Here is a 26,774-nt window from a genome sequence, read left to right as displayed (position 1 = left end):
TATTGATCAAGTTGGGGAAAACCGACATCTTAAAAATACTGAGTCTTGTTATTCATGAACACGAAATGTCTGTTTTTTCATGTAAATCTCCTTTGACTTCTTTTATCAGAGTTTTTTTAGTAGTCTTCATATAGGTCTTATACATATTTTGTTAGATTTATACCTAAATATTTAATTTGCTGGATGTTAATGTAAGTGGTATTGTGTATTTAATATTGATTTCCAATTGTTCATTACTGGTATATAGTAAAAGAATTGGCTTGTGTATATAATCTTACTTTCCGCAATCTCACTATAATTGCTTATGAGTTCAAAGAGGTTTTTCTTGCTGTTGATTATTTGGAATATGCTAAATAGACACTCATGAGATCTGTTAATCATGACAGTTTTATTTTTTCCTTCCAGTCTGTATATTTTTTATTTCCTTTTCTTGTTTTATTGCATTAGTTAAGACTTTCAGTATAACGTTAAGAGAGGCAAAAGGGGACATGCTTGCTTCGTCCCTGATCTTAGAGAGAAAGCACCTAGTTTCTCGTCATTAATTATGATGCTACCTGTAGGTTATGTTTACTGTTTGCTCTAGTTGTAGATTTCAGGGGCTAAAATTTCCTCTAGTTCCCTTTTTTTCTCCTTTCCCCACCATTGCCCTAGGGTTTTCTTAGAGATGCCTTAAATAGGGTCTAAGACTTAGAGTTCTTTCAACATAATCTCCTGTGTTATACAGATGTGATGGTAAAGTATGGGATTAGGGAAAGCATTCTGTAGTTTTATTATTAGGTCTCAGTCTTTGAGGGTAGGCTGTGCCCCTGGGCTGTGACCTTTACACGTGATCCTCCACTTTTCTTTTCTTCCTCTTACTTACGTGAGACAGGAGAGCAAGAAGGAACTGGAGCTGAGTATTTTCCTCTGCCCAGGTCAATTGAACGCTGATAAAACCCAAGACAAGACCCTTGTGCTCTGGCAAAACTGTTTCCCTAGAGGGCACACTTTTGTTAAGAAAAACAGAATGCTCTGGACTTACTTTATAAATGCCTGTTTTTCTCTCTGCCTATTCCAGAAGCATGAGAGGATTTTTCTCTGATCTTCATCCTGAGAACCTAGTGGGGCTTTTGCATGTGGAACTCACAAAAGTGTGGGGATGATCCTCCCCAAAATGGAACCCCTGAAGCTTTTAACTCCTAAGTTTGCAGTTAGTGGTGGCTCCAGTGGTGAACTTCTGCTCTTGGGCTCTGTTCCTGGTGAACTGTGAATCTCTTTATTTACCTGACTCTCCTATCAAAGTTTTGAACAGTGGCTTGACCTGTGATCTCAATTCTTTGAGGGATCCAAGAAGAGTTGATTTTCAGTTTGTTTAGCCCTTTCCTCACTGTGAAAGTGGGGGTCACAACATCCAAATTCTTATGTTGTACTAGAAACCGGAGGTCTCCAGATGACATTATTAAAAAGCTGTAAAGTAATCCCTATGAATTGCAAAAGCCTGCTATTGCTAGTAAGTAAAATACTAAGTGCTTTATTGCCCATTGCTTTTGTTGAGAGGATATTTAGTTTGATGTTATCTTAATGGATTGACACCAGGTATGAATGTAATGTGGCTCTGATAAGAGAAAAGCTCAAGTCAAAGTGAATTTTATATTTGACTATATTCAGTTTTGTTACCACATAAAAGAAAGAAAAAGAATATACTAAAGGCTATAAGCAGATCAGAGAAGTGTTATTGGAAAAAGAGACAGAGTAAAGACATCTTACATTATAGGACAGAAAAAAAGTTATTTTTATTTTTCATTAAAGATAATATCTATCAATTACTCTGATTGCATTTATGTTCACCTTTTAAATGTTTTAAATTTATGTATCTAAGAATATAGCCTACAAAATATAAATATCCAATGTAGAATTTTCTAAAAGTTAAATTGCTATTAATATATATGACAGAAAGGAACATTATGAAAATAGTTATATTTTCCACACATTATTTAATTAGTCTAACTATTAATTACTACTAATTGTCACTGTTACTTTATCCTATTACTGTTTTGTTTAAATGCTGAAATAATAGCATTTATGTAACAGAACATTAAATAACAGAGTAATACATAATTTCAAAGAAATATCCTGTTTTTTACATTTGTATGTTAATGTAATAACAGTGGAGAATTCTATAATATACACTATATTATAATATTTTAGGCCTGATATTGCTATATTCTGGGCTGGCTCTCTAAAATTTGTTCACCCTATTTGACCTTCACTCTAAGAAGTATCAGCTTTCTTAAGGCAACTTGGAGCAGGAAGCAACAGGCTAAGGACTAGTGAAGGAAGCACATCATCGTATGCCCTGCAAGTCTAGGCCAAGAGCCTATCCAAGTCCATAAAGTATATATCAAAGTCATTAGATTTTAATGTAATTTTAAAATAGATTAAAAATCCTATTATATATCATCAGCTTTCTTCAGTACTTCAGGGAATAGAGGGAAGGGACTCTATATATGCTTGGAAAATGGTGGTAAAGAGAAGAATATGTGCTCTACATACCAGCAGAGGCCCAAGATGAAAATCAGGAGGAGGCATTTATCATCTCTGAGTCTCAGAGGGAAGAATAAAAACAGGTTACTGAGGACAGCTTGGTGTTGACCAGGAGGCCAATCATATATGAGACACAGAATCTAGAGCATCACTGAACCAGAAGAACACAGAAGGGCTTCTCCAAGAAATTGCTTCCATAGAAAGCAATTGTGACAGCCACAATTGCTTAAGAATGACCTGTCAGAACATGTGTGGTCTTTATAAACTCCTAGAACCATCAGAAGGAATAAGAAAGCTTGAAGAATTTTGCATGGGTGGGAGTAGGGTATAAAGAAAGAGAATAGGTTGCTATAAAGTTGGGAGCTGCAAGCCAGCAAAAGCATGATATACATATTCATATGACCTTATTTGCACATAGAGAAGGATAAGCTTGGTGCCATTTAGGTATCTGTATCTATACGGTTAACCCTGATTAGTTATATCATTCAGACCCTTGTATTAGACATATGTTACTTATTCCTGCTCAGCTTTCATTTCCTCCTTGGAAACAAATACGTTAATTTTCCTATCCATGTGGTTTGAGTGAGACTGACCCTACCCTAGCCCCAGAGTTAAGCATCTGTCCTGGTGCTAGCCACTCAGGATATTCAGTATTCAGTCATAGATACTGAATCACAGAAACCCACTCGATTCATAACAGAAAAATATAGATGTATTTGCTAGAATTGTTAGGAAAAATACAGACTCTGTATATTTATATTCCCAGTTATACAGATGATATAAACATGAAGCTATGTATAGAGAGCCAAAAACAAAACACAAGAATGCAGGACCTAGAGGTAAAGAAGGAAAAAGGGAGAGAGCAAGGACACTAGATGGGGATAGGTGGGGTCTCAGTAATAATAAAATCAAGATTTCCTATCTTTGGACTTTCAACCACAGATTCCTTACCTGAATCCGTTTAAGTTCAAGTTTTATTTATTAAAGTTTCACCTAATTTAGCTTTCACTTGAATCCATAAGACTTGTACCACAGCCCTCTGTATTTACTTTGAATAATCAAGGACTGATACAGATTAAAGTCTTGCCATGTTTTTCGTATTTCTTTAAATTTATTATGTTTCCAACAGTTTTTGCCTTATATATTTCATTACAAGCTGCCTAAAGATTTATGTTCATATCTTCAACAAAAACTTCTTGTTATGTGTCCTTTAATTTATTTAACCTGGAACTCTAGTTTATTTAATTTTACTATGAATCCCAATTCCTTTTGTTTGCATTTTAATGTTATGATTTTGCCCATCCTTTTTATATCTCTACCTTGTTAAATCCATTTTCTTGAGTCTGTTACAAACAGCTCGAGATTGAGTTTTGTTTTATAATGCAAACTGAGATTCCATGTGTATCTGTTTGTAGATTACATTGTTTCATTTTCAATTATTTCATGACCTCTTTATTGTCTCATTTTTCTCATTTTGTTCTATTTCCTGGCTTCCACTTGATCAGAATATAAATTGTTTTTTCATAAAAATGAATTCTAACTGCTAATATTTTAAGAATGTTTGCATCTGTATTCAGGAGGGATATATGTAGTTTTCTTGTACTGTCTTTGTCTACTTTTTGTATCAGGGTAACACTAACTTCACAAAATGAATTGAGAATTATTTCTTCATTTCAAGTTTCTGAAAGAGATTGAGGAAAATTGTTGTTAATTCTTTAAAGATTTGGTAGAATTATCCAATGAAGCCATCTGAACTTGGAGATTTCTTTTTTGGAAATTTATTAATTCCAAATATAATTTCCTTACTAGTATTAGGATGCTTCAAGTTATCTACTGAATATTGTGTGAGTTGTACTAGTTTTTGATTATTGAGAAATTGACTTATTTTGTTTACATTGTCAAATTTATAGTGTAGAGTTGTTTGTAGTGTTATTATCCTTTTTATTTCTGCATAGTCTATATTGATATTTCCTGTTTCATCCCTAATATTGATAATTTCTGGGGTTTTTTCTTTTCCAGTCTTGCTAGTTGACAATTTTATTGACATTTCAAAGAACCAGCCTTTGTTTCATTGATTTTTCTCTGTTGTTTTTCTACTTTCAATATCATTGGTTTCTGTGGTTATCTTTATTATTTCCTTCCTTCAGGTCCCTTTGGAATTATTTTTATCTTCTTTTTCTAGCTCCTTAAGGCCTGACCTTAGATTACCAATGTGAGATTTCTCTTTTAATGTACGTATTTAATACTAGAAATTTCCCTCTCAGCACTACTATAGTTAGGTCCACAACTTCTGTTATATTTTCATTTTTGTTCAAGTTCAATACATTTTTTAAGTTTCTTTAAGACTTTCTCTTTGAGTCAGGGGTTATCTAGAAGTGTCTTGTTTAGTTTCCAAGAGTTTGGAGACTTTCCAGCTACATTTCTGTTATTTGCTGGGTTAACGATATTAGTTCTATTACTCAGATCCTTGTTGTAGACATATGCTGTTTGTTCCTGCCTAGTTTCCTTTTCCTCTTTGGAAACTAATACCTTAATTTCCCTACATAATCATCCCATCCAATGTGTGTGAGAGATGTAATTTCTATGGTTATAAGTCTTTTAAGTTTTTCGAGATTTATTTGTTGCCGCAGGATATGGGAACTCTCTCAAAAGCTGCTCATTGTACAACCACTTTTTTGGTACAACAGTTTGGAAGTGTGTTAGGGTTCTCTAGAGGGACAGAACTAATAGGATAGATGTATATATGAAGGGAAGTTTATTAAGGAGTATCGACTCACACGATCACAAGGTGAAGTCCCACAATAGGTCATCTGCAAGCTCAGGAGCAAGGAAGCCAGTCTGAGTCCCAAAACCTGAAAAGTAGGGAAGCTGACAGTGCAGCCTTCAGTCTGTGACCAAAGGCCTGAGAGCTACTGGCAAACCACTGGTATAAGTCCAAGAGTCCAAAAGCTGAAGAATCTGGAGTCTGATATTTGAGTGCAGGAAGAATCCAGCATGGGAGAAAGGTGAAGGCCAGAAGACTCAGCAAGTCTGCTCTTTACATCTTCTACCTGCTTTATCCTAGCCAAGCTGGCAGTTGATTTGACGGTACCCACCCAGATTGAGGGTAGGTCTGCCTCTCCCAGTCCACTGACTCAAATGTTAATCTCCTTTGGCAACACTCTCACCGACACACCCAGGAACGATACTTTGCATCCTTCAATCCAATCAAGCTGACACTCAATATTAACCATCACAAGCAGTTTCTTAAAAAATAAAACATATATCTACCATATGACCCAGACATTTCACTCTTAGGTATTTAACCAAGAGAAACAAACCCATATGTCTATACACTGATCGGTGTGCAAATGTTCAGCTAGCTTTATTTGTAATAGCTCAAAACTGGAAGCAACCCAAATATCCATCAACAGTTGAATGAATAACAAATTGTGGTATGCTAATACAACAAAACACTACTGAGAAATAAAAGGAATGACTTATTGATACATGCAATAATACAGTTAAATATTGAAATAGTTACTCTCAGTGAAAGAAGCCAGACAAAACAAAATTACATACTGCATGGTTCTGTTCAAATATAATTTTAGAAAATACAAATTAATTTCTAGTGACAGAAAGCATGACAGAAGTGGTCATATGAAAATGTGTGGTGCATATGAAAAAAGGGGACAGTGTGAGTTAACATATAAAACTTAGGTGGATATGTCTATTACCCTGATTGGGTGATGGGTTTATAAATGTATACATATTAAAAACTTAGTTTATGGTATACTTTAAATATATACAGTTTATTGGATGTCAATTATAGCCCCATAAAGCTTTAAAAAACAAAAAAGTTATCTTTGCAAACAGAAAGTTTTTTTCTGTTTATTCCAACATAACTATTCTCCCTCTATAGATAACCATTTTAAAATTTGATATAATTTATATAATTTGTTAAATTAGTAGCATTCCATAGACAAGTTCTTCCACCCTGCTTTCTCACAGTGATATATCCTGAGTCATAGCAATATGTGGATATATTCTTCATTCCTTTTTCCGGTTGCATAATTCTTTATTATGTGAATATGCCATGGCTTAATTTTTTATTAATATTAATCATATTAACATTTTTTAGTTATTTTTGATATTTAAATACATAAATAACATAAAAGAATGGTGCAATAGGTTGTCTTGATTATTTTTATACTTTTGGTAGTGTACTTTTGTAATATATTCTTTGAAATGGTTTTTCTGAATGAAAGTGCAACGATTTCTGATTGGAAACTCCGTGTAGGTTTGCTAGAGTTCACCAAATTCTCTTTTACAGGGATTGTAACATTGTATTCCCACTATCAACAAACTAAGTGCCTGTTATCCTACATTCTGACCCATGGAGTTTATTTTCCAATGACTGGATCTTTGCCTGGGTGAAAAATGAGACATTTTATTATAGCCATTTTGCTATATGATTAGACACGTGTCAATATCTGGACAATTTGGCAAAAATAGAACACTCCTGTATTCTTGCTGTTATATGCCAAAAACTTGATACTTCACAGTAGCCTTAAATTACCAAATGATAGGTGTCATGGGCTGAATTGTGCTGCCCCCCACCCCTCACCAAAATTCATATATTGAAGTCTCAAAATCTATTAAAATGCCATTAATGGCCAAAACTGAATTACGTTTGCACCAATCTAAAAGTACGTCATAATGTAACTGTATTTGGAAATAGGGTCTGTAGAAAAGTAATTAAGGTTAAATAAGGTCATATTGATGGGCCCTAATCCATGTGACTATATTTGGAGATACGACCTCCTAAGAGGTGACTGAGTTAAAACGATACCAATGGGGTAGAGCCCTAATTTCATATGACTGGTGATCTTGTAAGAAGAGAAACACAGTTACTTGGGAGACTGAGGTGAGAGGATCACTTGAGACCAGGAATTTTAGGTTACAGTGAGCTATGATCCCTCCACTGCACTCTAGCCTGGGTGACAGGATAAGACCCCAATTCTTAAAAAAGAAAAGAAAAGAAACAGACACCAAAAATATTCATGCACAAAATAAAGGCCATGCAAGGACATAGTGTCAATGAAAAGAGTCAAACTCTGTAAAATATTTGAAGAGATTTATTCTGAGCCAAATATGAGTGACCATGGCCTGGGACACAGCCCTCAGGAGATCCTGAGAACATGTGCCCAAGGTGGTCAGGGCACAGCTTGGTTTTATACATTTTAGAGAAGCAGGAGACATCAATCAAATACATTTAAGAATACATTGGTTTAGTCCAGAAAGGCAGGGCAATTCAAAGGTGGGTTAGGGTGGGGGAGCTTCCAGGCTATAGATGAATTTAAACATTTTCTGGTTGACAATTGGTTGAGTTTGTCTAAAGACTGAAAGAAAGAAAGGAGTTGAAAGAAAGGGAAAGTAAGATAAAGATTATGGAGATCAAAGTTCTTTTGCAGTTTTTATAGTGGCTGCCCTTAAATACAATAGATGACAAATGTTTCCTATTCAGATCTTGGTTAATCTCTTTAGGATTGGGAGGATCTGGAAGAAAAAGATCCAGCTATGTTAATAGAAGTTCTTTACAGATGTACATTTTCCCCCACAAAGAATAGCATTGGAGGGCCATTTCAAAATATGGTAAAGAAACAAGTTTTGGGGTAAAATATTTTGATTTTCTTCCTTGTCTCATAATGTTGTGTCAGAGTCAGGAAAATAAGTCACGATATATAGGGTTAAATAAAACCCATCTGATGAGAATTTATGATTTATAGGGCATGACTTCCAGACCCCTTAGATAGGAATTTGGGCAAGATAAAAGAATCAGAGTTTAGTCCTCAATAGCAGGAAGGCAGCCATCTGCAAGCCAAGGACAGAGGCCTCAGAAGAAATCAAACCCACTTGATCTGGGATTTTAGCCTTCAGAATTTTTGAGAAAATATATTTTTGTTGTTTATGCCAACTAGTTTTTTTTAATAGTTTTTAAAAATGATAGCCCTAGCAAACTAATACAGTGGATTTACCATGTATTAAATACTGAAATCTTCGAGAATCTGGCCATTGCTCCATTCATAAATTGGTAGTTACTACCAATGAGTAAAGGTCTCATAGACATAATTCAGAAAATGGAATACAAATGTTGATATTCTGACAATGAGGCAGGGAACATGATATTATATGCCTAGTATGCACTACTCAAAGTATCAACTACTGCTAGCCAAAATATGCATAGTTTCAATCATACTTTCTTCTAATCCAGTGAGTCTCAAAGTGTGAGAGCAGCATCTCTGGAAGTTTGTTAAAAATGCACATGTAAAACCCCACTCGAGGGACACTAAATAAAAAACTTTGGTGGTATGCTCCAGAAGTTTTTGTTTTAATAAATCTCCCAGGTGATCTCAATACACTCTCAGGTTTGAGAGCCACTGTTCCAATCCACATCCATCAACCACCAGATTAAACTAGAGATCTAAAATTCAGGATTGCTTATGACTGCTCCTCCCTGTTCAACACAATTCAGTAAGTTGTTTGTAACCCACAAGATTGTCACTAGGACTTATACTAGGAGAAGTGGTCAAATGCTTATGGGTTAGGAATTGATTTCTACAGGTTTGAATCCCAGCTCTACCATTTATTCACTCTGTGTTCATGGAAAAATTAACTTCCTCACACATAAGTGAGGTAATGGGGTAAATAATAATCTTTAGCTCAAAGGCTTACTAAGAGGATCAAAATTAGTTGATACACATAAAATGCTTCTAACACAGCACATTGTATAGCAAGTAGCCGAGAAGTATTACCTGCTATTAGTAGTAGTATTATACCACACCTCCCTCTTCAATTGCCATATTCCATCTCATATTTTGGCAACAATAATACAGAACTACTCATGGTTACCTTGCCTATACTATGTTGTTTATTTTATTCTTTTACTTATACTATGCCTTTACTTGTATTATTTCCACTGCCTCCAATTCTCTCTCTTGTCCTTTGTAGTCTAAATTATGTTTATTCATTTTTCAAAAAACCCAATTACAGACATACCTTGTTTTATTGTGCTTTACTTTGTTGTCATATACAAATACTGAATTTTTACAAATTAAAGATTTGTGGTAACCCTGCATCAAGCAATTTTTAGTGCCATTTTTCCAAACACATGCTCACTTGATGTCTCCGTGTCACATTTGGGTAATTCTCATACTATTTCAAGCTTTTTAGTTATTTTTTTATCTGTTATGATGATATGTGTTCAGTGATCTTTGATGTTACTATTGTAATTGTTTGTGGGTACCATTAACTGTGCCCATGTAAGATGGCAATCAACAAATGTACTGTGTATACTAAATTCTCCACCAACCAGTCATTTTTCTGTCTCTTTCCCTCTTTTTGAGCCTTTCTATTCCCTGAGTCACAACAATACTGAAATTAGGCCAATTAATAACCCTAAATGGTCTCTAAGTGTTCACTTGAAAACAAGAGTCACAGACCTATTAATTTAAATCAAAATCTGGAAATGATGAAGCTTAGTAAGGAAGGCATGTCAAAAGCTGAGACAGGCTAAAAACTTATGAAGTCAAAGGAAAAGTTTAAAGGAAATTAAAAGTACTGCTCCAGGGAACACGCATATGGAAAAACAGTAAAACGGTCTTCCTGCTGATATGGAGAAAGTGTTAGTGGTCTGGATAGAAGACCAAATCAGCGACAATATTCCCTTAAGCCAAAGCCTAATCCAGAGCAAGGTTCTAACTAACTTCAATGCCATGAAGGCTGAGAGACATGAGGAAGCTGCAAAAGACAAGTCTGAAGCTAGCAGAGGTTGCTTCATGAAGTTTAAGGAAAGAATTCATCTCCAGAACATATAAGTAAAAGGGGTGAAGTAGAAAGTACTGATGTAAAAGCTGCAGCAAGTGATCCAAAAGATCCATGCGAGATAATTGATAAAGGTGGCTACACTAAGCGATACATTTTCAGTGCAGATGAAACAGCCTTCTATTGGAAGAAGATGCCATATAAGACTTTCACAACTGGAGAGAAGTCACTATTTGGTTTCAGAGCTTCAAACAACAGATTGACTCTCCTGTTAGGGAATAAGGCAGCTGAGGACTTTTACTTGAAGCCAATGCTCATTTGCCATGTTGAAAATGCTAGGGTTTTAAAAATTGTATTAAATCTACTCCGTCTGTGCTCTATAAATGGAATAAACCCTGGGTGACAGCACATTTGTTTACAGCATAGTTTACTGAATATTTCAAGTCCCTTGTTGAGATCTACCACTCACACAAAAATATTTCTTTCAAAATATTACTGCTCATTAACAATGTACCTAGTCATCCAATAACTCTGATGGGGATGTACAAGATTTATGTTGTTTTCATGCCTATTAACACCCACTCTGTAGCCCACAAATCAAGAAGCAATTTTAACTTTCAAGTATTATTAGTTAAGAAGTACGTGTTGTAAGGCTATAGCTGCCATAGATAGTGATTCCTCTGATTGATGTGGGAAACATAAATTGAAGCCTTTTGGAAAGAATTTACTACTATGGATGTATTTATGGATATTTGTGATTCATGGGAGGAGGTAAAAATATCAACATTAACAAGTTTGGAAGAAGTTGATTCCAACCCCTATGGATGACTTTGAGGAGTTCAAGCTTCAGTGGAGGAAGTCCCTGAAGATGTGGTAGAAATCGCAAGAGAACTAGAATTAAAAGTAGAGCCTGAAGATGTGCCTAGATTGCTGCAATGTCATAAGAAAATTTTATGGATGAAGGATTTCTTCTTATGGATGAGCAAATAAAGTGGTTTCTTGATATGGAATCTACTTTCGGTGAAAATGCCAGGAACATTGTTAACATGACAACAAAGATTCAGAATATTACGTAAACTTAATTGATAGGTAGTGGCAAGGATTGGAAAGATAGAGTGCACTTTTGAAAGAGGTTCTTCCATGGGTAAAATGCTACCAAACAACACAACACGTTACAGAGAATTATTTTTTTGTGAAAGGAAGAGTCTATCAATGTGGCTGACTTTATTGTCTTATTTTAAGAAATTGCCACAGCCACCCCAACCACCACACTGATCAGTCGGCAGGCATTAACATCAAGGCAAGACACTGTCAGCAAAAAGATCACAACTTGTTGAAGGCTCAAATCATTGTTAGCATTTTTTAGCAGTAAAGTATTTTTTTTTAAATTATTATACTTTAAGTTCTAGGGTACATGTGCATAACGTGCGGGTTTGTTACATATGTATACTTGTGCCATGTTGCTGTGCTGCACCCATCAACTCGTCAGCACCCATCAACTCGTCATTTACATCAGGTATAACTCCCAATGCAATCCCTCCCCCCTCCCCCCTCCCCATGATAGGCCCCGGTGTGTGATGTTCCCCTTCCCGAGTCCAAGTGATCTCATTGTTCAGTTCCCACCTATGAGTGAGAACATGCGGTGTTTGGTTATCTGTTCTTGTGATAGTTTGCTAAGAATGATGGTTTCCAGCTGCATCCATGTCCCTACAAAGGACACAAACTTATCCTTTTTTTATGGCTGCATAGTATTCCATGGTGTATATGTGCCACATTTTCTGAATCCAGTCTGTCACTGATGGACATTTGGGTTGATTCCAAGTCTTTGCTATTGTGAATAGTGCCGCAATAAACATACGTGTGCATGTGTCTTTATAGCAGCATGATTTATAATCCTTTGGGTATATCCCCAGTAATGGGATGGCTGGGTCATATGGTACATCTAGTTCTAGATCCTTGAGGAATCGCCATACTGTTTTCCATAATGGTTGAACTAGTTTACAATCCCACCAACAGTGTAATAGTGTTCCTATTTCTCCACATCCTCTCCAGCACCTGTTTCCTGACTTTTGAATGATTGCCATTCTAACTGGTGTGAGATGGTATCTCATTGTGGTTTTGATTTGCATTTCTCTGATGGCCAGTGATGATGAGCATTTTTTCATGTGTCTGTTGGCTGTATGCATGTCTTCTTTTGGGAAATGTCTGTTCATATCCTTTGCCCACTTTTTGATGGGGCTGTTTGTTTTTTTCTTGTAAATTTGTTTGACTTCTTTGTAGGTTTTGGATATTAGCCCTTTGTCAGATGAGTAGATTGCAAAAATTTTCTCCCATTCTGTAGGTTGCCTGTTCACTCTCATGGTAGTTTCTTTTGCTGTGCAGAAGCTCTTTAGTTTAATGAGATCCCATTTGTCAATTTTGGCTTTTGCTGCCGTTGCTTTTGGTGTTTTAGACATGAAGTCCTTACCCATGCCTATGTCCTGAATGGTACTACCTAGGTTTTCCTCTAGGGTTTTTATGGTATTAGGTCTAACATTTAAGTCTCTAATCCATCTTCAATTAATTTTCGTATAAGGAGTAAGGAAAGGATCCAGTTTCAGCTTTCTACTTATGGCTAGCCAATTTTCCCAGCACCATTTATTAAATAGGGAATCCTTTCCCCATTTCTTGTTTCTCTCAGGTTTGTCAAAGATCAGATGGCTGTAGATGTGTGGTATTATTTCTGAGGACTCTGTTCTGTTCCATTGGTCTATATCTCTGTTTTGGTACCAGTACCATGCTGTTTTGGTTACTGTAGCCTTGTAGTATAGTTTGAAGTCAGGTAGTGTGATGCCTCCAGCTTTGTTCTTTTGACTTAGGATTGTCTTGGAGATGCGGGCTCTTTTTTGGTTCCATATGAACTTTAAAGCAGTTTTTTCCAATTCTGTGAAGAAACTCATTGGTAGCTTGATGGGGATGGCATTGAATCTATAAATTACCTTGGGCAGTATGGCCATTTTCACGATATTGATTCTTCCTATCCATGAGCATGGTATGTTCTTCCATTTGTTTGTGTCCTCTTTGATTTCACTGAGCAGTGGTTTGTAGTTCTCCTTGAAGAGGTCCTTTACATCCCTTGTAAGTTGGATTCCGAGGTATTTTATTCTCTTTGAAGCAATTGTGAATGGAAGTTCATTCATGATTTGGCTCTCTGTTTGTCTGTTACTGGTGTATATGAATGCTTGTGATTTTTGCACATTAATTTTGTATCCTGAGACTTTGCTGAAGTTGCTTATCAGCTTAAGGAGATTGTGTGCTGAGACAATGGGATTTTCTAAATATACAATCATGTCATCTGCAAAGAGGGACAATTTGACTTCTTCTTTTCCTAACTGAATACCCTTGATTTCTTTCTCTTACCTGATTGCCCTAGCCAGAACTTCCAACACTATGTTGAATAGGAGTGGTGAGAGAGGGCATCCCTGTCTTGTGCCAGTTTTCAAAGAGAATTTTTCCAGTTTTTGCCCATTCAGTATGATATTGGCTGTGGGTTTGTCATAAATCGCTCTTATTATTTTGAGGTACGTTCCATCAATACCGAATTTATTGAGCGTTTTTAGCATGAAGGGCTGTTGAATTTTGTCAAAAGCCTTTTCTGCATCTATTGAGATAATCATGTGGTTCTTGTCTTTGGTTCTGTTTATATGATGGATTATGTTTATTGATTTGCGAATGTTGAACCAGCCTTGCATCCCAGGGATGAAGCCCCCTTGATCATGGTGGATAAGCTTTTTGATGTGCTGCTGAATTCGGTTTGCCAGTATTTTATTGAGGATTTTTGCATCGATGATCATCAGGGATATTGGTCTAAAATTCTCTTTTTTTGTTGTGTCTCTGCAAGGCTTTGGTATCAGGATGATGTTGGCCTCATAAAATGTGTTAGGGAGGGTTCCCTCTTTTTCTATTGATTGGAATAGTTTCAGAAGGAATGGTACCAGCTCCTCTTTGTACCTCTGGTAGAATTTAGCTGTGAATCCATCTGGTCCTGGACTTTTTTTGGTTGGTAGGCTATTAATTATTGCCTCAATTTCAGAGCCTACTATTGGTCTATTCAGGGATTCAACTTCTTCCTGGTTTAGTCTTGGAAGAGTGTAAGTGTCCAGGAAATTATCCATTTATTCTAGCTTTTTTTTGTTCTCCATTTGCTTGGTAGATCTTCCTCCATCCCTTTATTTTGAGCCTATGTGTGTCTGCATGTAAGATGGGTCTCCTGAATACAGCACACTGATGGGTCTTGACTCTATCCAGTTTGCCTGTCTGTGTCTTTTAATTGGAGCATTTAGTCCATTTACATTTAAGGTTAATATTGTTATGTGTGAACTTGATCCTGCCATTATGATATTAACTGGTTATTTTGCTCGTTAGTTGATACAGTTTCTTCCTAGCCTCGATGGTCTTTACATTTTGGCATGTTTTTGCAGTGGCTGGTACCGGTTGTTCCTTTCTATGTTTAGTGCTTCCTTCAGGGTCTCTTGTAAGGCAGGCCTAGTGGTGACAAAATCTCTAAGCATTTGCTTATCTGTAAAGGATTTTATTTCTCCTTCACTCATGAAACTTAGTTTGGCTAGATATGAAATTCTGGGTTTAAAATTCTTTTCTTTAAGAATGTTGAATATTGGCCCCCACTCTCTTCTGGCTTGGAGAGTTTCTGCCGAGAGATCTGCTGTTAGTCTGATGGGCTTCCCTTTGTGGGCAACCCGACCTTTCTCTCTGGCTGCCCTTAAGATTTTTTCCTTCATTTCAACTTTGGTGAATCTGGCAATTATGTGTCTTGGAGTTGCTCTTCTCGAGGAGTATCTTTGTGGCGTTCTATTTCCTGGATTTGAATGTTGGCCTGCTCTACTAGGTTGGGGAAGTTCTCCTGGATGATATCCTGAAGAGTGTTTTCCAACTTGGTTCCATTTTCCCCCTCACTTTCAGGCACCCTAATCAGACGTAGATTTGGTCTTTTTACATAATCCCATACTTCTTGCAGGCTTTGTTCATTTCTTTTTCTTCTTTTTTCTTTTGGTTTCTCTTCTCGCTTCATTTCGTTCATTTGATCCTCAATCGCTGATACTCTTTCTTCCAGTTGATCGAGTCGGTTACTGAAGCTTGTGCATTTGTCACGTATTTCTCGTGTCATGGTTTTCATCTCTTTCATTTCGTTTATGACCTTCTCTGCAATAATTACTCTAGCCATCAATTCTTCCACTTTTGTTTCAAGATTTTTAGTTTCTTTGCGCTGGGTACGTAATTCTTCCTTTAGCTCTGAGAAGTTTGATGGACTGAAGCCTTCTTCTCTCATCTCGTCAAAGTCATTCTCCGTCCAGCTTTGATCTGTTGCTGGCGATGAGCTGCGCTCCTTTTCCAGGGGAGATGCGCTCTTATTTTTTGAATTTCCAGCTTTTCTGCCCTGCTTTTTCCCCATCTTTGTGTTTTATCTGCCTCTGGTCTTTGATGATGATGGTGATGTACTGATGGGGTTTTGGTGTAGGTGTCCTTCCTGTTTGATAGTTTTCCTTCTAACAGTCAGGACCCTCAGCTGTAGGTCTGTTGGAGATTGCTTGAGGTCCACTCCAGACCCTGTTTGCCTAGGTGTCAGCAGCAGAGGCTGCAGAAGATAGAATATTTCTGAACAGCGAGTGTACCTGTCTGATTCTTGCTTTGGAAGCTTCCTCTCAGGGGTGTACTCCACCCTGTGAGGTGTGGGGTGTCAGACTGCCCCTTGTGGGGGATGTCTCCCAGTTAGGCTACTCAGGGGTCCGGGACCCACTTGAGCAGGCAGTCTGTCCCTTCTCAGATCTCAACCTCCGTGTTGGGAGATCCACTGCTCTCTTCAAAGCTGTCAGACAGAGTCGTTTGCGTCTGCAGAGGTTTCTGCTGCTTTTGGCTTTTGTTGTTGTTTACTGTGCCCTGTCCCCAGAGGTGGAGTCTACAGAGACAGGCAGGTTTCCTTGCGCTGCTGTGAGCTCCACCCAGTTCGAGCTTCCCAGTGGCGTTGTTTACCTACTTAAGCCTCAGCAATGGTGGGCGCCCCTCCCCCAGCCTCACTGCTGCCTTGCTGCGAGATCGCAGACTGCTGTGCTAGCAATGAGGGAGGCTCCGTGGGCGTGGGACCCTCCCGGCCAGGTGTGGGATATAACCTCCTGATGTGCCTGTTTGCTTAAAGCGCAGTATTGGGGTGGGAGTTACCCGATTTTCCAGGTGGTGTGTGTCTCAGTTCCCCTGGCTAGGAAAAGGGATTCCCTTTCCCCTTGTGCTTCCCAGGTGAGGCGATGCCTCGCCCTGCTTCAGCTCCCACTGGTCGGGCTGCAGCAGCTGACCAGCACCAATTGTCCGGCACTCCCTAGTGAGATTAACCCAGTACCTCAGTTGAAAATGCAGAAATCACCGGTCTTCTGTGTCACTCGCGCTGGGAGTTGGAGACTGGAGCTGTTCCTATTCGGCCATCTTGCTCCGCCCCCCGCAGTAAAGTATTTTTAAATTAAGGTCTGTACATTGTTTTTTAGACACCATGCTATTGAATATTTAACAGACTACACTATAGTACAAACATAACTGTTATATGCACTGGGAAATCAAAAAATTTGTATCACTCATTTCATTGTAAAATTCACTTTATTGTGGTGATCTCAAACTGAATAAGCAATATCTCCAAGTCATGCCTGTATTATTTCCTCCCAGAACTTCTCATATCTCCTTTACAACTCACTAAAGTTGATGTGGGGAGTCATGCTCTGTGTTTTCTTAGTATCTGTACTTAACTCTGGGTTGCAGAGGCTATCCAGATGTTCATAAACCACTTTATTATTCTTCCTGTGCTCACAGCTCAATGGCATATTCCAGTCTCCCTGGCAATTAGGTAAGGCTATGTATTTGATTTCTGACAATGAGATACAAGCAGAAGTGACATGTGACTTACCAGCCCTGGCCTTGGAAAACCTTTCTAGTACAATCCTCCATCCTGTTTGTGTGCTACTCTGTAGATTAAGCAAACATTTTCAGAGAAGGGCAGACTCATGAGACAAAAGGATCCAGGATGCTAAATAAACATGGTGGAGGTCATCCACCTGCCCATTAGGAACATATATGTTGAAGTTATGAAAAAATATTAAAATACTGGGGTTATATGTGTTGTAGTAATTAGCATTACTTCCAAAATACCCACTGATTATACTGAAAACATTGTATTGAAATTACATTTTTATATATAAAAATATATTTGAAAGATCAAAACTTTCAAAAATTCCAGAAGTAACTTTCCTTTCTAGAGAAGGCTTATTACATGTTATTTTACCAAATATTTTTGATATATCATTTACATCTATTTTGTTTTATAAAAGTCTTTAGGTTTATCATTTGAATAAGTATCCTAGGATTTTTGTGGAAGAGATAAAGTGATTTTTCTTTAAACAATGAGGTAGTGTATGATGTGATCCAAAATAAAATACCAGTGACTTGTTATCTTCCAAAGAGAACTCTGCAGTCCTTTGCTTGCACACTCCTTATTAGTTTCCTTGGCAACGGGTAATCACTTGTTTCCCTTAAATAGATGAGATGCCAACAAATATGTAATAGTGGTTTGATACATCAGCAAAGAAAAGTGCTATAATGACAGCATAATAAATCTGAACATGAAAAGTTAATAGTCACATTAGTGACAGCCTAACTATAGTGTGAGAAGCACACAGAGCTTGAATTTTCTGCTTCCATTTCATTCTTTTTGTGACACTCGGTTCTTCCTAGAATGCCCTCCTCCTCTCTCCCTCCCTTTGCATAGCATGAAACCTATAAAGGAATAAAAACTCGCTGGGCGGGGTGGCTCACGCATGTAATCCCAACACTTTGGAAGGCCCAGGCAGGCGGATCACTTGAGGTCAGGAGTTTGAGACGAGCCTGGCCAACATGGTGAAACCCCATCTCTACTAAAAATACAAAAATTAGCTGGGCATGGTGGCAGTTGCCTGTAATCCCAGTACTTAAGAGGCTGAGGCAGGAGAATCACTTGAACCCAGGAGGCAGAGGTTGGGAGCCAAGATTGGGCCATTGCACTCCAGCCTGTGTGACAAGAGCTAGACTCAGTCTCAAAAAGAGGAAGAAGAAAAAAAAAAAAAAAGAATAAAAACCCTTCAAAATGAAAACAGACCTGTTAATAATTCCTTTTTTTAGCCCTGTAAGAAAGTATGCTAAATTTATTTGTCTCCTGGTAAATTATTATATTAAAAAACATGATTTCAGGGATATCCCTAAATAGTTAAATATATAATTTAAACCCTACATATTTACCTAAATATATTCCATTTTGGGAGAGTCACCTTGATTTATTCTAGTCAGGGTCATCAATCTCCATCAGGGTTTACTTTCCACTCATTCATTAGGTATGCCAGCTCTGTCATAAAGGCAAATGTAGAACTTGCTGTGGTCCTCTCACCATGGCACCAGCAACAGCTGGCATAGGCTTAGAGCCATTGCCTCTAAAGTACAGCTAGGAACAGTAACTCTGTTTGACCCCTGGGTAGTTATCTCCCCTTCTCATTATTGTTGGGTACATATGGACCCTGGAAGTGGCCAGTGGAAAGCCATTGCTTTAACATTCATCCCCAGAATTCACCATACCTAGCAGTAGCAGCAGATTTAGGCCAAATGACAAGTCTGTTACACAGGTCTATTATATCTACTCCCTCCTTTGTTTTTAGCTCTACTTTCTCCACTTCTAATGGTTCCTCCCAGTCTTCATCTTTCCTTAATTCCTTAAACCCAATTCTGATCTTTTCCCATGACAGAGTAGCAGAGCCATCTGAAAAAATGTGTCTCCTCTACAGTATTAAGTAGTCCAACATAAAAAGGTGACTATAGATTAAAACAGATTGGAGAAGTAAAAACCTAAATAAATATAACTAATATAGTAATTTAACAATTGTTGGCATTGTCTGCCAAGTTGTTAAGCATTTATCAAGCAGTGGGCTAAATTTTATGTACACTATTTCTATTGAATCCTTACAACATGGGTATTATTGTCTTGATTTTATAGGCAATTGATATTTTCACAGGTGTTAAACATTTTGTTCGGGGTTACATGACCTGGAAGTGGCAGAGTCAGGATTTAAATACACATTAGCTTGTTCCCAAAGCCAGTGTAGAGTGGAAAGAATCATTCAACGCTAATTAATAATTTACTACAAAATGCAGTCATCTTTTATCTAGAATTCTTGGAGGGTTATTCATCAACCTGTAAATAGTTCTAGACTCCTGCTTTTCAAGGCATCTACTCTGTTATTAAAAATAAGAGGAAGAATAGCTCCAATTTATGTAATGTTTGTAATATTTCGGGCATGTTCCTAAGCCCAGAATATGATCAATCATTATAACTATGGGCTCTGGAGCCAGACTACCTAGGTTTGAATCCTTACTTCACCATTGTGAGACCTTGGGCCTCGGTATGTTAATACCTCAGTTTTCTCATTTGTGAAGGGGGGGGATAATATTCCCTATAATGTAGAGTTACCATAAGAATTAGGTGAGGTAATATACATATAACTCTTGGGACTGTAACTGTCCATAGGCGGCATTCAGTAAATGGTAACTAGATTGTTAGTTGTTTCTATTGTTTCATGTAAAGCAAAGTGCTAAGCAATTTACATATATTATTTCACCCGGTCCTCTTAGTAATTTTGTGAGGTATGCATTATGCGTGTCCTCATTTTACAAAAGGTATAAAAGATGAGGCAGGGGTTATATAATTTTCCTAAGGACACAGAGCCAGGATTCTAACACAGACTATGTGTCTCCAAAGCCTGTCTTCTCAGCAGCAGTTGTACACTGGTTCTTTACTGTTGGACAATGTGAATGCTTAGAAAACATGTTTCTATTTTAAGTCAAACTATGCCCATAACACTTCAACCTCTTGATTTTTGTTGTAGTTATTAACAGTTTACACACATCGCTGAACCCTGAGAACTTTTTCCTCTTTCTCTTTCCTCTCTTTCAATGCTCCACACCCCTCTTCATGAATCCCCACTCCAACGGTCTTACTTCACCACCTTTTCATCAGAAATTTGTTAAAGATATTTGGGAAGAATGTGCAAAGCAAATGTATGTAACCCAAAGCAATAAAATAGATTTTTCATTTGTTTGACCAAAAGTGTGTTTTAAACAATATATGCAGAGCTACTCAGGAATCAGTGCTTTTCTTATGATTTAAAATAATCAAGAGGCAACACACTAAACCTGGGAATTTCTCAGCAAATTCTCTGAGAAGAGTCAGATCTGTATCTTTTTCTTCCACCAGGAGAAGAGACGAACATGTCCAGATTTCACGCTGCCCCAGAGGGGCTGGGGGCTGGCTTGGCAACCCCGGGTACCACACGATCACAACGCACGGGGACTGCGTTCCAGGATCAGCTAATTCAGGGAAGTTATGTGCCTGTTGTGAATTTGTATCCAAGCAACACGCAGATTTTTAATAAATAAATGGCTCTCCAAATAACTTTATTCACTGAGGAGAAATTTCAAGTTTTTGTCTCTCAGTCTGAATAGCACTTGATGTTCTGTTCTTCCTGTGTTGAATCTAAAAACCACACAAACTTTGTTCCCCCTCTGTAAATTATTATCACAAGTGGAAAGTGCTTTGGTTTTCAGGGGATGATGAAGCATTGTTTTTCAAAGTTCTCCAGTTGTTACAGAAACAATGTTAGGATGAGAGTTTCATTTAAAGGGATGGATGTTTGTCAGATATCATTTTTGAATCCCCTGTGAGAACAGGGAATTGGCTAAAGAGATGTTCTGATTTCATTGCCAGTCAACTCACAGCTTGAGTGTTCTTCTGAAGAATCTCGCAGTGAAGTTGGAGGAGGGGGATGGTGGAGTGGAGTAACAGGAAAAAAGTGATACAAGATATGACATTAAATAATTTTACACATAATTGTGTGAGAAATTATGTAGCTGAACCAATGGAATCAGCCTAAGTTCCAATAAATCTCTGTAGGAATGCCAAATATGTCTAAATCTCTATCTGTTTGGAAAATACTTGCTCAGCCTCTGTAGAGCAGAACTTCATCCTTTAGAAAGATCATGGCATCCCTTCCTGTGTAGTTCAAGAAAACATTTGGCTCAACTTTTGTTTTGTTTTGTTTTGTTTTTTGAGATGGAGTCTTGCTCTGTTGCCCAGGCTGGAGTGCAGTGGCGCGATCCTGGCTCACTGCAACCTCCACCTCCTGTGTTCAGGCAATTCCCCTGCCTCAGTCTCCTGAGTAGCTGGGATTAAAGGCATGCACCACCACACCCAGCTAATTTATGTGTGTGTGTATAGTTTTTAGTAGAAAGGGGGTTTCACCATGTTGGCCCAGCTGGTCTCAAACTCCTGACCTCAGCTGTTCCACCCGCTTCGAGTGGATAGAGGATCCACCAGCCTCTCAAACTGTTGGGATTGAGTCACTGTGTCTGACTTTGACTCACCTTTCTTTCTGAAATGCTCTAACATATGGGAAGCCTTCCCTGACCTCCCTTCTTCCCCTTCCACCTGGAAATTAGGTAGCCTCTCTTTTAGTTTTCATAACATTTTGTATATTCCCCCCAGCATAATTCACATTTATTTGTTTGCATATGTGTTTACTTCCTAAAGAGTGAACTTAAGACAGATGCTATGTCTTAGGCTTTAAAAAAAAATTCCAATTGCCTAACAAACTGCTGTTTCAAGACATCTTCATTGGATGGGTAGATGGCTGAATGGATGGATGAATTAAATAATGAGACATAATAGTAGAAATCTTAGCATCACTACATTTAGTGGTCACTAATTAAATATTCATTAATTAACAAGATGATTAAACAGGGTGGAAATAGCAATTGGCTTTGAAGTAATAAAACTCGGGTCTGAATATCCATTGCAGTACTTACATGCTATTTTGTCTTGCTTTGATTGCTTGACTTCTTAGACCATCAGCTATCTCTTTCATAAGCTTATAAAACTTACCTCCCAGAAATTTTATAAAAATTAGTTAAGATTAAATATATAAAAAGTTTGATCAATTATAGGTGATTAATAATAGTAGCCATTATTACATCGACACCAAACACTCCTCTACATTTTTAAACATATTCTTGTTTCAAACTAAATTTTCTGAAGACCTCCCAGAACACACAAATACATGCATAGACATTTCTACCTTAACACTAACTTTCAAACCAATAGATGATTTATGCACACACACACAAACATACATACACAATCATGAATACAAAATATGTGTTTTTCATTTAAAACACTAGTTTGGGCTTAAGAACTCTTGCTTTTTTTTAGAAATAAGACTTACAGATAAATAATGAAAATTATAACAATAATGGTAATATTTACACAGCATTTATCCTGTACCAGGTGCCATTTTAAATGCCATATATATATATCAATAAATTGGCATAAGAACACTATGATATAGGCATATTACTAGTATTTCCATCTAACAGATGGGGGATTTTAAGTACAGAGTACTATAAATAAATAATTAACCTATGCTCATGTATTAGTAAATAGCATCAGTTTGGAAAATTCATTAAGGTAGCAGTTACATAATGTTACTCATGAAACAGGTGTCTGTGCAGGAGCCATTTGATATTTGCAGAATAGAACACACCCAACCTCATAAGCTAAACGTTTTGGAAAGGAAGACTCACTTATGGAAGCATGCTCTGCAAATCTAAAATAGTCATGGTGGAAACAGAAGTCTTCAGATTCCCACTACAGTGAATAGTGTCTTTGTACTCTTTGAAACTACTGGTTTCCAAAATGTTAAGCCTTTCAAGCATGGTGGATGACAGGCAGGGGCAGTCAATGTAGTCACTCTGGGTACCATTAGGATTTGGCCTCTCAATATACTGTTTGTAGTTTGTCCCTGAAGTGGAATGCATAGATATCTGAGGCATGTAAACTTTCCAGAAGCTACCTTAGCTATGTAATCTTATAAGCTGGTATCTAAACCCTCTCATTTTTTTCCAGTTTCTCTGCATAATGCTTATATCTATGAAACGCCATATTCTGGTCCCTTATTATGGAGACTTAAAGAGGCATCCCTGAAATGAGTAAGTGTGTGTGTGTGAGTGTGAGTGTGTGTACATTTTGTTCCTGATGTATCTACATTTTATTTATATATATATATATATATATATATATATATATATATATAATTAGCCTATGCTCATGTATTAGTAAATAGCATCAGTTTGGAAAGTTCATTAAGGTAGCAGTTACATAATGTTATTCATGAAATATAAATATATATATGTATATATATTCCAAATTATTTATTTTATCTATGGAAGAGATATAGTATAAATGAATATCAAGTTCTAAAATAATGTATCTTCACCTTAATGCTTAATGTATCTTCTACTTAAATAATGTATCTGTTCATTACAGAAAATCGATGCCAAGGTGGAAAAACCCTTTTGGTGGAAGAAGCCTGGTAACAGTAGGGACAGTATTCCAGTGTTCTGTATCATGCCGAAAACTATAAAGGAAGGCCGTACTGTCAGAACTAGCAGCTCTTTTAGATGGTGGTTTAATGTACATAGGAATCACTAAGAGCTGGAAACAGGAAGGTTTCTGGGCGTCTCCTTTAGAGATTCTAATTCTCTGTTGGGTAGAGTTCAATAATTTGTATAACAAGCTCTCCTAATAATTCTGACAGGGGTGGGCCAGGTACCACATTAGGACAAACACTGCTTCAGGCCATCTTTTGTTATTTAATAGTTAATACTATTTATTTTAAACACTTCAAAAACTGTAAAGAATTATAAAAATTATCTCTTAATCATCATGTCATCTGCCCTAGATCTTAAGATGTGCAGACATTGCACCGGGAATTGAAAGGCAATTAGTCTCAAATGTATCATAGTTTACAACAGAATTATCCATTAAATGATAGAGACATTTTAGTTCTCAGAGCTTTTAGGGTACTATTTGGAAGGCAAATTTTGTCTTGCAATCTGTTCTACCACTTAAATAATATTTACTTTATGTTCTACATTTTACCCCTCATTAGTTGCTCATAGGCAATGGGGACAGGCAAAACACCTTGCCCAAAAGCCCTGGTTTCTGAGATTCTGGACTTCTGTGAAACAATTTAAATTCAGCAAGGCATCTTATTGCTGATGGGTAATTGATGACCCTTCTAACATCAATCTCATCGTCGTATTAAAGCAACTGCAACACACTGAAGACTAAATAAAAGAAAACTGATATTTGAATACAACAGGTATTGATAAGAGCAGTGAAACAGTAGGTGAGCAGGCACAGATTTTGCACATTGGTCTTAAGACCTTAGATCACTCAACTGTGAAAGAAAACATTGTAGAAAAACAGTGATATGCTCTAAACTTGAAATGAGCTCAATGTCATTATCACCATCATCATCATTATCATTGTGATCATTGCCATTATTATTATTCCTAAACAAATTTAATTAAAAGTTTGAACGTTTGTTCTGTACTAAAAGTGATGTCTAGTTATCTGTTCTTTTGCTAGATTCAATAAAATTGTTATTCTCTCTGTGAAGTAGCTTGATAGAAAATCTGACATTGTTTGATAGAAAAAAATAGGCATTGAAGTTCTTGATTTAGATATTTTCTCCAAAGATCACCTACTGTTTATCTCAGGAGACCTGTTTGACTTCCATGATATTATTTATTTTACATTTGTAATAGGGGATGGTAATATTTTTCTCTGGTGATCACTGAGAAGATGAAACAAAATATGCATTTGGCATTTTCAGGGGAAGGTTTCAAGATAGCTGACTAAAGAATTTTTTATTCACTTCCTCCATGAAGCAGATCCAAAATAGTGAATAAAAAATCACAGTTTTAGTGGATTGCCCAAAAGAAAACACTGGAATTCAACAGAAAATTGAGAGGCAACACCTAAAGCAAGGAAGGAGAAGGAAGCCAGACAGCCTGGTCAGCCAGGATCACCTGGGAGCCAAGAAAGACTTCTCAATTTAGGGAAAGGGTGAGTAAGAGACCCTCAGGGGTCCACGTTCTCACCATGGACTCCTACAATCCTGAACACAGGCAAGCCCTCTCATGAGTCCTGAAACTAACACAAGGAGTTGCTGGAAAATTGTACCACAGGCACTGCCCCAGGGAGGAAGCTCATACTACATCTTTCACATTCCCCGAGACCTAAGCAGCTACAGCAAGGTTCCATTTTAGGACTCCACCCTCAAGAGACTACACACTGTCCTGGACCCAGTGGCCCTGGGGCTGATGTGTAAGAGAGTACAGCTGCTGCCCCCAGGGCTTAGGCACAAGTGACTGAGAGCTACTGCACCCAGCATGGAGGTGCAACTGAGGCACATGCTTCCACCCTTAAGACTGACACATGAGTGAGGCACCATTCTAGAGCCCCACCCCCAACAGACTTCACACTGTCTTGGAGCCCAGGGCTGCTGAGGCTTAGGCACAAGAAAAGAGCTGACTGCTGACTCTAGGGCTGAAGTTCAAGCACCACCTGCATTGACACATGAGTGAAGTGTGTTCTATCACCCACTAGCCTAGGCTACTGTCACTGAAGGTGGCACTTCCTTCTCCCCCAGTGGCAGGGAAGTAGTGTGGCCATTGCCACCCTCTACCTAAGCATGTTATCTGTGGACTAGGGTCCACCGCACCCCTCCTGACCATGGCCAAACACTGTATACACCATTGAAGACCTTATAACAAGCCAGCATAACCCAGCTTTTCCCCTCCCTCCCATGCCAGAGTTCACAGTTTGGGGACCAGGCGATTGTCCAGTGCAGTCTACCACCATTGGGACCTGAATGAACACTCCTTCCAGGAGACTGACATTGGGACTATGTACCTAGCCACTACCACCCCAGCTGGCACCTATCTAATATGTGCTACCTGCAGACATGGAGACTGGCCCACCCACCATATTTCAGCCACTGCCAACACTAGTGCAGACCATAGGGGACACAGAGGATTGTTACACTATGGCTACTGTCATTGTCCATGCCATATTGGCAGGCCAGAAGCCTTGGAACCCACTAACCTTACAGCCAATGGCTGCCACCACTGACATCTGAGTAAACAACATGGAGACACCAAAATTGGCCTACCTGGACCCACTGGTGCCAGCATACACCACCCTGAGGTTTACAAACAGGCATGCCCAGCTCATCACTGCAACCACTGTGGATCAAAGATTGGCCTAGCTGGCACCCCAGTGGCCAGCAAAACTGTACTACAACCTCCACTAATAACTGCGTAAGGAAATATCAGATGCCACTGATGCTGCCTATAGCTGTAGAATTCATACAGAGACTACATCACTGTATGAACACAGAATCAAAGCCAAAGTGCCCAACCAAACCAACCCCTTAGATTCATCCTCAGGAAAATGTTCTTCCCTTTGACAACAAATTAAAAAAATTGGAAGA

General features: G+C 37.9%; 1 long non-coding RNA gene across 3 annotated transcripts in view; it reads left to right on the top strand.

The window, feature by feature from the left end:
• The window catches only part of LOC105488911 (uncharacterized), a 320,242-nt gene extending 296,367 nt beyond the window's left edge, over positions 1–23,875 (top strand). For 2 of the 3 annotated variants that reach the window (XR_011619647.1, XR_011619648.1), the window contains one exon: positions 20,636–20,763. This is a non-coding gene — a long non-coding RNA (uncharacterized lncRNA). Of the gene's footprint in view, positions 1–20,635; positions 20,764–23,338; positions 23,422–23,758 lie in introns of those variants that run through there. The other variant, XR_011619649.1, reaches the window with a different exon arrangement.
• The last annotated feature ends 2,899 nt before the right edge of the window (positions 23,876–26,774 follow it).

Source organism: Macaca nemestrina, chromosome 2, assembly GCF_043159975.1.
Source record: "Macaca nemestrina isolate mMacNem1 chromosome 2, mMacNem.hap1, whole genome shotgun sequence".
Lineage (NCBI taxonomy): Eukaryota > Metazoa > Chordata > Mammalia > Primates > Cercopithecidae > Macaca > Macaca nemestrina.
This window is presented reverse-complemented; position numbering and strand designations above follow the sequence as displayed.